This window comes from Zonotrichia albicollis, chromosome 11, assembly GCF_047830755.1.
Source record: "Zonotrichia albicollis isolate bZonAlb1 chromosome 11, bZonAlb1.hap1, whole genome shotgun sequence".
Lineage (NCBI taxonomy): Eukaryota > Metazoa > Chordata > Aves > Passeriformes > Passerellidae > Zonotrichia > Zonotrichia albicollis.
The window spans coordinates 951,498-962,150 of NC_133829.1; the positions used below are offsets into that span (position 1 = coordinate 951,498).

The 10,653-nt window shown below is 54.5% G+C and overlaps 1 long non-coding RNA gene across 1 annotated transcript; it reads right to left on the reverse strand.

Moving 5' to 3' along the window:
• Positions 1–3,191: 3,191 nt before the first annotated feature.
• LOC141730552 (uncharacterized) lies at positions 3,192–8,221 on the reverse strand. Its single transcript, XR_012582062.1, has 2 exons — positions 6,395–8,221; positions 3,192–5,931 (listed from the first exon to the last, which is right to left on the reverse strand). It is a non-coding gene; the product is annotated as an uncharacterized LOC141730552 (long non-coding RNA).
• Between the last annotated feature and the right edge of the window lie 2,432 nt (positions 8,222–10,653).

Genomic DNA, 10,653 nt, shown 5'->3' on the forward strand with positions numbered 1-10,653 from the left:
GAGCAAAGCATACACAGGGATGGAATAGGAATTCCCAGTGAAGGATCAGGTAAATCCAGGCAGGAATCCCTGCCTGGCCTGCTGGGAAAGGTGCACAACCAGACCTTGTTTGGGGGAAATTCCTTCACCACGAGCTTCCCCATGGAAATCAGGGCATCCCAGCATCCAGGGCCTGTCCCTGTCTGTCCTCCCAGTTCTCCCAGTTTGGGCCCAGCAGGGCTGGGCTGGTGTTGCCCAAGGCCTCTGTCCTGGTGCTGTCTGGCTGGAGAAATCTTGGAGCCAAGGCTCCATAAATTCCTTATTAGTCACCCCGAGCTGCATCCCAGGGCTCTGGAATAGCTGCAGGCTGAGAACAGGCCTCTGAAAAGCCATTAAAAATCCCGGGAAATAAACAGAGAGGGGGAGAAGCCAGAGCTGGGTCTGCCCTGAAACGCTGGGAGATTTCCTATGGAGGGGGCTGGGAATAAATCCAGCACTTGTGGAATTTTCTGGAAGGTGACTGGGCTGGCTGTTCCTGGGCTATCCGCAGGAAAACAGGCAGGAATTCAGGGATTGCTCCATGACTGCCAGGGCAGGAATTTAGGGATTGCTCCCTCCCTGCCAGGACAGGGCCTGGATGTGTCTCTGGAGGAGAAGATGTTGTCCAGGCCTTGTCCTGTGCTCTTTCCCTGTGTTCAGGTCTCAGTTACAAATCCCGGGAATGTGGGAGCTGCGGATGATTCCAGAGGCTGTGGAACAGCCCTGTCCCTGCTGTGTCCCCAGCCCTGAGGACAATCCACTGTCCTCAACAGGGACCCCATCCAGCTGGTGACCCAGAGGAGGAAGCATCACTTCCCAAAGTGTATCCAAGGAGTATCCCAGGGATTTCAGGGGCAGGACTGTGCCCCAAGCAGCTGTGCCACATCTGCCCTGTCCCCAGGGCGGGCACTGGGCTTTCCCTGCATCCCCAGCTGCTTCCCAAGCATCCCTTTGCAGCTCCAGTGAGTGAGGGATCCCTTTCTCATGGAATTGCCCTTCAGGATCCTTTGGTTTTGTTTCCTGACTCCCACGAGAGGAAATCCAGCCCTGGCACAGGGAGTCTCTGTCCCTGGGGGTGTAAATCAGATGTGGCACTTGGGGACATGGTTGGGTTGGCCTGGCAGTTCTGAGAATGGTTGGACTCAATGGCCTTAGGGGGTTTTTCCAACCTGAATGATTCCATGATCCTACAGAGAGCTGCCCACCCTGCTGGTGTCCCCTCAGTGCCATTGTGTCACCCAGAGCCAACCCCTGTCCCCAGTCCCACCTTCCCAATGACCTGCAGAGCAAAACGCCCCAATGCTGGCATTCCCACATCCAGGAGTGGAGATTTCCCACCCCGGAGCTCCACCTCGACGAGGCAGCACACACAAACATTTTGTCAGCGCTGACAAAGCTGAGCTTTTAGGAAAGGTAGGGGGAAGAAAGGGAAAACAGGAAAAAAAAAATTAATTGGGACAACTTCCAGCAGGGAGCCCGGTGTGCTGGAGGCAGGAGAGCCATCCGGAGCAGGGAATGATTTAGAGGGAAGCAGGGAGAGGATTTGGGAAACCATGGCACCGGGTCCCCACGGTGCTCATTAAGGTTGTACAGATTGCAGCTCCCAGCTCTCCAAAGTGCCCGTTATTAATCCATAAAAACATCGCCCGAGTGATTGAATCCGATGATTACTGGAGCAGGCAAACACGGGAGATGGGAAAATATCCTGGCGCTCTCCTGCAAGGCTCCGGGAGCAGGGAGAGAAAAAAAGATGAGAAAAAAAAAGGAAAATGATGTGAAATATTAATGAGAGCTGTTTGCCCCCAGGCACGGAGCGCAATCCAGGCTTTCCCGGGGACATCCAGTGGAAGAGCTGATTACCAGGGATAAACATCCCGAAATATTCGGGATCTTTGGATTTCACCTCTGGTGTGGCCGCCAAAGCCGATTCCCTTATCAGCCCTCTGCAGGCGCGGCCCCGGGGGATCCGGAGCACCGGGAATGATGGAATTAGCACCGGGATGAGCCTCTGGAAGATGGGGCGGGGGCCTCGGGCAGAGCAGGGGATTTATTGCCGGCTCGGATCCCTGGGAGTGCAACCAATGGATTGAGGACACCTCGGGAGTGCCAACAATGAACGGGGAACTGGGGAAGGAGGAGCGCCCACGGTGCCAGGCGGGGCTGGAAGCGCCATCCTGCGGCTCCCAGGGATGCGGGAATGTCCTGGGAATGAGGGCAGGATCCCGGAGTGCTGGGTTTGTGATAATTGGGATCGAGTCTGGTTGTCCTGGGTAGAGTTGGGAATAGAACACCCACAGCGCTGGTTGTCCATGGCTGTTGGACAGGGATGAGCTCCTGGTGCTGCCGGACAGGGGACACCAAGGGTGACGTCACACGGTGCCACCTGGGCACAGGTGGGGAGCTGCCACACCCACACGCCTCACCTTTCCCGCCTTTATCCCACCATTCCCTTCCCATTTTTGTGCTGGTTTTCTCTGAATCCCAGAGGCTGGAAAAGCCCTCCAAGGCCATCGAGTCCAGGCTGTGATCAATCCCCTCCTTGTAGCCAGCCCACAGCACCGAGTGCCACCTCCAGGAATTCCTTGGGCATTTCTTGAGTGATTCCTTGGGAATTACTCAGGGATGGGGACTCCAAACTTCCCTGGGCAATTCCAATGCCTGGCCAACTTTTTTTTCCATGAGGAAATTCCCACCTGGAATGGTTTTGAGGAAACAAATGGTGCTGCTGATGGGAGAACAGCCCCATTTCCACCAGGATCTTATGGGAGAGCAGCCCCATTCCCACTGGGAGTTAATGGGAGAACAGCCCGATTCCAACCAGGATCTAATGGGAGAAGAGCCCCATTCCCACTGGGAGTTAATGGAAAAACTCCCACCGAGGAGGGAGCTGAGCTCCACGATCCCCAGAAACAACGGAGCTGGGATGCAGCGGAAGAGCTAAAATTAACCCGAGAGCTCGTTAGCGAGGCGAGGGAACATCCAATAAAGTGACATTTTCCTTGTAACACGTTGCACTTGGAGGGTTTTCTGTCCTTGGCAATGGATTTGCCGCTCGGAGGTGCTTCCCTTCTGCTCAGCCACCGAGCCCGGGCTCATTAGGGAATTTTTAATTAGCTTTTCTTTTACAGGGAGATGGGGATTGGAGTTTCCACGTGAGCTGTGATTTGTAGATATTCCCATTAAAATCCCACTTTGTCTCTGGCCTCTCCTCAGCCTGTCTCCATCCAGCACTGGAGGTTTATTTGTTCAAATCTCAGCGAATCCCAAAAGGTTTGTGGAATCCAGCCCGTCTGGATCCTTGCTCAAGGAGACAGGTTACTCATTCCTTGGGCTTTTCCCATAGAAAAGGTTCCATCCCGCCAATCCATGAGTAAAACCAGGACAAGGAGCACCAAGCCCAGCCAAGCCGAATTCCCAGACTACAGTGAAGCTCATTCATGCATCCCGAGGGATGAAAGGAATCCCAATGGTTTTGGGAGAGAATTCCAGGGAAAACAAACACCTGTCCTCAGCAGATAACGACTTTGGAATTACTGACCCATTCCAGCTCTGATGGAAGGGAGGAGAAAGGGGGAAAAGCCTCCCTATTTCCTGAAGTCCTGCTGCAGGTTTTCATGGAAAAATTAAATCCTGGAATTGTCACTGGCCCAGGAAGGAAATCACTTGGAGCTGTGATATTCGAGAGGCACTGTGGTGGAAGGAGAGAGGGATGTCAGGATGGAGAGGGCAGGAATGTCACCATGAAGGGAAGAGGGATGACATGATGTCATGGCTGTGCCAGCCCTGGCTGAGCTTCCTTTGTTATTCCCCGTTTTTTCCCCCAAAAGAAGGAGAAAATTGAAGAAACAGGAGCACAGTCCTGTCAGATTAAAGCACTCAAGGATTATTTGAATCTTAAATCTTTGAATTTGTCAAAATAAGAAGATGCTCATCTTGGAAATCTCCTGGGAATCAGGAGCAGGGCAGAGCCAAGCCAGGCTGCAAATTCCATGAGAAACGGGCACAAACCCTGGCAAGGTTTAGCCCCAACTAAATCCAACCCTATCCCAGTGCCATCCCAAATATCCGGGGCTCACTCAGATAAACAGCTCCACTTTTGGGTGGCAATAAATAAATAAGATAAATAAATAATTAAATGAATCTGTTTGGAAGCCGATAAAGCCGTTAAAAAATTTATTACAGAGCCAGAGCCTGGCCGAGATTGCAGCCTGAAAGCCTCTTCCAGCACCAGCTCCCGCTCTGATTTCCCGGGAAGCGAAGGCCGAGCTCTCCTCGCAAACCCCAGCGGGCAGCGCCGATCCGGAGAAAATTTCAAGGGACGTAATTAATGAGAATTAATTAACCTGAAGGAGTGGGCTTGCTGCCGGTGGCCTGCACCAGGCAGTTCTCCTCCCTCTCCTCGTTTTCCGCACGGATGAGGAGGAGGAGGCAGCCCCGGCGCTTTGGGGAGGGCGAGGGGATGGAGCCGACGAGGAACTTCCATGGTCCGCTTCACCTTTAATGTACGGAAAGGAGTTAAAACGGGAGACAAATTCCTCGGCAGGCAGCGCGGCCAGCCCGGATTTCCTTATGCATGGATGGGCTGAGGCGCGGATCCGTCATGAAACCGGCATTAAAAATTAGTCAGAGCTGTTAGGCCGGCGCGGCCGAGCAGATGGTTCGTGCTCGGAAGTGTTTCGGGAGTCTCCTTTTATTATCCGTGGATGCCTCGTGGCCTGGGATTCTCATTATCCACACTCTACAGAGCAGCACGGCTCTGCTGCCACCACGGTCAGCATGGAAGAGTTCTTGTGGTGTGGGATGGGATGGGATGGGATGGGATGGGATGGGATGGGATGGGAGGGGAGGGGAGGGGATGGGATGGGATGGGATGGGATGGGATGGGATGGGATGGGATGGGATGGGATGGGATGGGATGGGATGGGATGGGATGGGATGGGATGGGAGGGGATGGGATGGGAGGGGATGGGAGGGGATGGGATGGGAGCTTAAAGCCCATCCCATCCAACCCCTGCCAGGGCAGGGACACCTTCCACTATCCCAGGATGCTCCAAGCCCCATCCAGCATGGCCTGGGACACTTCAAGGGATGGAAGAACTTCCAGAAACATCTGAGGAGGATTTGAACTCTCCTTGGAGAGCCCCACACCGTATCCCAAATCCCACACACATCAGGATGAGGAATCTGTAGGGATGGGGAGGGAATTGTGTGTGAGCCCACCCTGAGTTGGGACAGGAGCTCTAAGGCTCCTTCTGTGGTGACATAAGCCACCTCTAATTAGCATAATTAATGACTTTGTGGCCTCTGCAGGCTGCAGCCCCTCGTTATCTCTAATTAGGCTCCCCAGCACTGGAGGAGCCATCCGTTATTCCTTAATGATCTCCCCATTCCCAGAACAGCTCTGAGGGATGCAGAGCGCAGGGACACAAAGGGCAGCTCCTTTCTCCAACGTGTTCCTTCATCTCCTGGGGGGAAAAATCCCCAAAAAAAACAAAAAAGGAAAAGCCTGGGATCAGGATGGCATGCAGGAATTGCTGTTGTCCCACTGCAGCTCCTCCTGGAGTGGTTTATTCCTTCCTGGAACAGGAATCCTCCCAGGACCCTGCAGCACAGGAGATTTTAGGGCATCCAAGGGAAGCAGGGAGGGATGGAGCTGGCTGGGATAGCGATGGGGAAGGAAAATCCCATTTTTCAGGAGAAAAAACATCAGCACTTCATTCCCCTTAGGGCTGCACATCCTAGGCCTGAAAGGTTTGCTTAAAACCGCACAATCCTCCATCCAATGGCTTAAATCCTGGGATCTCTCCTGCCTCCATCGGCATTGATCCAGCAGCTATCGGCACCACAGCTCCTGCACCATCCATGGGCTCTTCCCAGTTCCAGATCTGCCCAGTTTGGATGAACTGTGGGATTCTGGAATGGTTTGGGTTGGAAAGGAGCTTAGAGCTCATCCATTCCACCCCATTCCATGGGCAGGGACAGTTCCCACTATCCCAGGCTGCTCCAAGCCTGATCCAACCCAGCCTTGGAGATTCCAGGGATCCAGGGCAGCCACAGCTGCTCTGTGCCAGCCAATATTGCCAATATCCCACCACCCCTGCCCTCTGGCAGTGGGAATTGCAGCCCTGCCATGAGGTGATGCCAGCAATGAGCATTCCAATGTATTGCTGAGATCCCAAGTCCCCTCTCCGTGTCCATCCCAGCCTGGGCTCCACATCCATCTCCGCTTTTTCCGCGAGCCCTCGGAGCCTGGGTGGGATTGGATTCAAATGTGCCAAACAATCCTCGTTTATCCCTGCCAGCTCCCAGCCTCCTCCCTCTCCACTCCTGTTTTCCTCAATCGCTACCTTTATTTTTGCAATGTGTCTATAATTACCAAATGTTCCGAGATTCCGCCCAAAATGCCTCCCCTTGGAATCCGGGGATGTCTCCTCGCTGCTGTCAATTTGGGTTCTAAATGTTGTGATTGATAAAATTAAACTGTGAAGCGAGGCACGAAATCTGTCTCGTAGACACCACTTCTTTTTAGGGTTGGCATGAGGAGAAAACAACGCCAGGCGGGGGGAGAGAAAAAAAAAAATAAAAATCACCAAATGATTTCCTGCAGAACGGGGGGAATTTGTGAGTTTTTCCTTGAGGAGCTTAATAAGACATCCCGAGCTGGAATTTTTATTCATCTCCTTGCGAGATCCCAAATTTCCCCACTTTAATTGCTCCAAGCAGGGAAGCTTTAGTCACAGTGTAATGTACCCAGGCATGTTCCGGCTTTAATGAATCATCCCAACTCTGCATTCCAAGCAATTAAGGGAAATCTGGCTGTTCGTTAGTGAGGCGGAAAATAAATTTAATCTCTCTTCTAAAAAATCAATTATCCTGCTGTAATGGAGAATTCAATTTGGGTCATGCTCCATAAATTTCCCGGGTTTAGGATGTTTGGCGAGTGCTCGTTATTAGGTTGAGCACGTGGGGGAGATCTGGGAGCGGGGAGGGGTTGGGAAACATCCTGGAAGTTTCCTTGGGAGCTGGAGTGGGTTCAGAGTGAAAGAGGGGAAGTTTAGGCTGGAAATAGGGAAGGAATTCCTCCCTGTGAGGGTGGAGAGGCTCTGGAGAAGGGAAGGATCCGGGGAATCCTCAGAGCCCTTGCAGGGCCTGAAGGGGCTCCAGGAGAGCTGGAGAGGGACTGGGGACAAGGGATGGAGGGACAGGACACAGGGAATGGCTCCCAGTGCCAGAGGGCAGGGATGGATGGGACATTGGGAATTGTTCCCTGGGCTGGAATTCCCAGAGCAGCTGTGGCTACCCCTGGATCCCTGGAAGTGGCCAAGGCCAGGCTGGATGGGGTTTGGAGCAGCCTGGGACAGTGGGAGGTGTCCCTGCCATGGCAGGGGTGGCACCAGATTGCCTTTGAGGTCCCTTCTCACCCAAATCATTCCAGGATTCCATCATTCCCTGCTTCCAAGAGCAGGGAATTTGTGGTCTGGGATGTTGTGGCCACCCAAACCTGTCCCTCCACCACTGAGAGGAACCTGGGAGAAGGAGCTGCTGGAGCCCGTGGATCCACAGGGACATCAAAGTTCTGCTCTTCCCTCCTAGGCTGCGGGATCCCAGATCCTGATGGAACCTCCACAAGCACCACGATCTCACCTCGGACCTGGAATGATGCTGAGGATGGAGCCAGGATGGGCTTGGACAAGCAGAGAATCCCCGAGAACGCTGGAAACGTGGAAATCCAGCGGGTAATCCAAGGCAAACCCTTCTCCAGAGCGTTCCCCCTTCCCAGCCTCATTCCAGGTCACCGCATTCCGAAGGGACACGGGACACCTGGAGGGGCTGGGACACCTGGAGGGGCTGGGCCGGGTTCTGGCGGGCACAGCCTGGTTCTCCATCCCGGCAATGCACGGCAGGGAATCCAGCGGCAATCCCGGCACACCTCGGGAGCGGCTTAAGCTCCTAATTGAGCTCGGCTTTCAGCAGCTCCTAATTAATCTCGGCTCTCCGTGGGTGATCAAGGCTTCGCAGCTCATTAAAGCTTTTTCTCCTTGGAGAGCCTTTTCCTCCGCTTCCCTTTCCTTGGGAGGAGGATTCCATCCAAAGCTGCCTCCAGCTGCCCGGCTCTCAGGAACAAATCGCCCCGGCCATTTATAGGATAGGGAATTTTTCCACCCCCACACCTCCTTTCTAAACGGAAAAAAATTGTTCCCATCAACTGCATTTCCTAATCCTGATCCTAAGTTTCCCTGCAGCTTTCAAGGCCCTTTCCGTGTTTATTTAAAGATTTTTTTGGATTGAGAAAATTCAAAAATCCTTTGGCTGCCACTTGCATCTCCTTTGGGGTTCCAAGGCTGGCTTAAACCCTCCATAAAATCGGAGGTGGGAATAACGCGGGGGAATCCGTGCCCCTGGAATGCGGCTGACACACGTCTGGCTCCATCCATGAGATAAGTGTTATTCCCAATGCATGAGCCAAGCGCAGCTTTTATGAGGAACGAAACCTCCCAGCTCCTTCTGAGATCCCACCAATAATTCCACCAAGAATACTCACAGTGGATTCTCGGGAATGGTCCCAATCCTGTGCTCCTTCCATGCTGGAATTCCCTCCCCTCATGTTTTATAGGAATGTGTTCCCTTGTCCTGCTGTTGAGGGGGGTTAATCAGGCCAATAACCACCCCTAAACAAGGGGTTAATTAGCGCCAAACAACCATTAAGCCCTCCAAATTCCCAAACTCCGGGAGCCCTTTCCCACCCTTTGATGTTCCTGGAGTTCACTGAACCCTGGAGGAGTTCCAGGAACGCTCCGGATAAATTTATCCCCCAACACGTGCCCGGGGACGGGACACACACCCGGGCCGGGGGCTCATCCCGACCGATCCAGCCGGTCCCGGGATCCCGTTTTCCCACCGGGAGCTGGGCTGACCTTTGGCTGTGCCAAGGAATTGTGACAGATGCAGGCACATTTCTGGGACGCCGTGTCCAGCCGGGGGCCGCGGATCCGGGCGCTGCCGGGCGTTAGGGAGATTGATGGCCCCGGAGAATCCCGATCCTGGGAATGGCTTTCCCACGGAGAGGCGTTAATGGCTTTGATATCAACCATCTAAATATGCCAACCTGCGCCTCGCGCTGGGATTAGGGAGCGCTATATTTATCCAGGACTGCCATTAGCGGAATGCTAATTAACGGGATTCGGTTTCCAAGTAAATCCCGGCCCTTCCAAGCGCTGTAACGCAAAACTCGGCTCTAATCTCCCCGGAGCTGCCGCTGTTCCCGCTCATTCCTCGGGATTAGGCAGATTTATTTTCGCTGATGGCACCCCCAGGCCGGGCTGTGGCACCGGGACCTGGAGCTGCTCCCGAAGGATCCCGAGACAACTCAATCCCGGCTGTCCGAGCCCTGCCTTCGGCCCCAGCACGGCCTCAGGTACACGGATCGTGGAATTCCGGAATCCTGGGATGGTTCTGGGTGGGAAGGGACCTTAAATCCCATCCCAGGGATGGGCAGGGATACCTTTTCTTATCCCAGGCTGCTCCAATCCCTTGGACACTTCCAGGGATCCAGGGGCAGCCACAGCTGCTCTGGAAATTCCAGCCCAGCCGCTCCTCACCCTGCCAGGGAACAATTCCTAATTCCCAATATCCCATCCATCCCTGCCCTCGGGCACTGGGAGCCATTCCCTGTGTCCTGTCCCTCCATCCCCTGTCCCCAGTCCCTCTCCAGCTCTCCTGCAGCCCCTTCAGGCCCTGCCAGGGCTCTGAGCTCTCCCTGGATCCTTCTCCTCTCCAGGTGAGCATTCCCAGCTCTCCCAGCCCTGGAATGGCTCCGTGGTCTCCTCTGGAATTGCTGCAGCAGCTCCAGGTCCTGCTGGTGCTGGCATCCAGGGCTGGAGCAGCTCTGCAGGTGCGGCCTCACCTGAGGGGACAGAGGGGGACAATCCCCCCTTTCCTGCTGGGAATGAGCCCAGGATGAGTTGCTCAAGACGCTCCAGACCTCCACCTCCCCAAAGAGCTGGGATTTGGGAGGTGCAGGACGATTTTGGGGAGCTGGGAATGGCTCAGGCCTCTCCCACTTCCAGGAGCAGCAGCCCCATCTCATCCCTGCTCCCAGCCCAAGGTGCATCCGAGGGATAATCCGGATTTCTCTCCCTCAGGGCTGCCACGTTAAAAATACCAGCGTCAGCCTCTGGAATGTTCCAGGGACAGCTCGAAAGGAAGCAGCTGAGGCACGGGGCCGCAGCTCCGCATTCCAGCTATTCCCGCTGTCCGCTCCAGCTCCAGGGAGATCTCCATCCAAAGGGCTCCGGAGCTGGCTCCTGCCTGAAGCTGGAGCAGGGACAGAGCTGGAGGCAGCACGGAGGGATCCAGCTGCTCCCTGACAGGAGGGAGAGCAAAGCGAAGGGGCTGGAATGCCAGGAACAGCTCCCAGGATCCAGCTCCCAGGAATAACAAATGGAATTGGGCTCTGCTTTGCTGGAGAAAGGTGGAAACTGCCCCTGGAATGGGCAGGGAAGGGGAGATTTCCTTGGAATGGAGGTTTCCTTGGCTGCAGAGCCAGCAGGGATGGGCTCTTCCATCTGGGAATGGGATCCGTGTCCCCGTCACCCCTCAGGCAGCTCAGGTGGGGATTCCTCCCCTCAGCTCTGC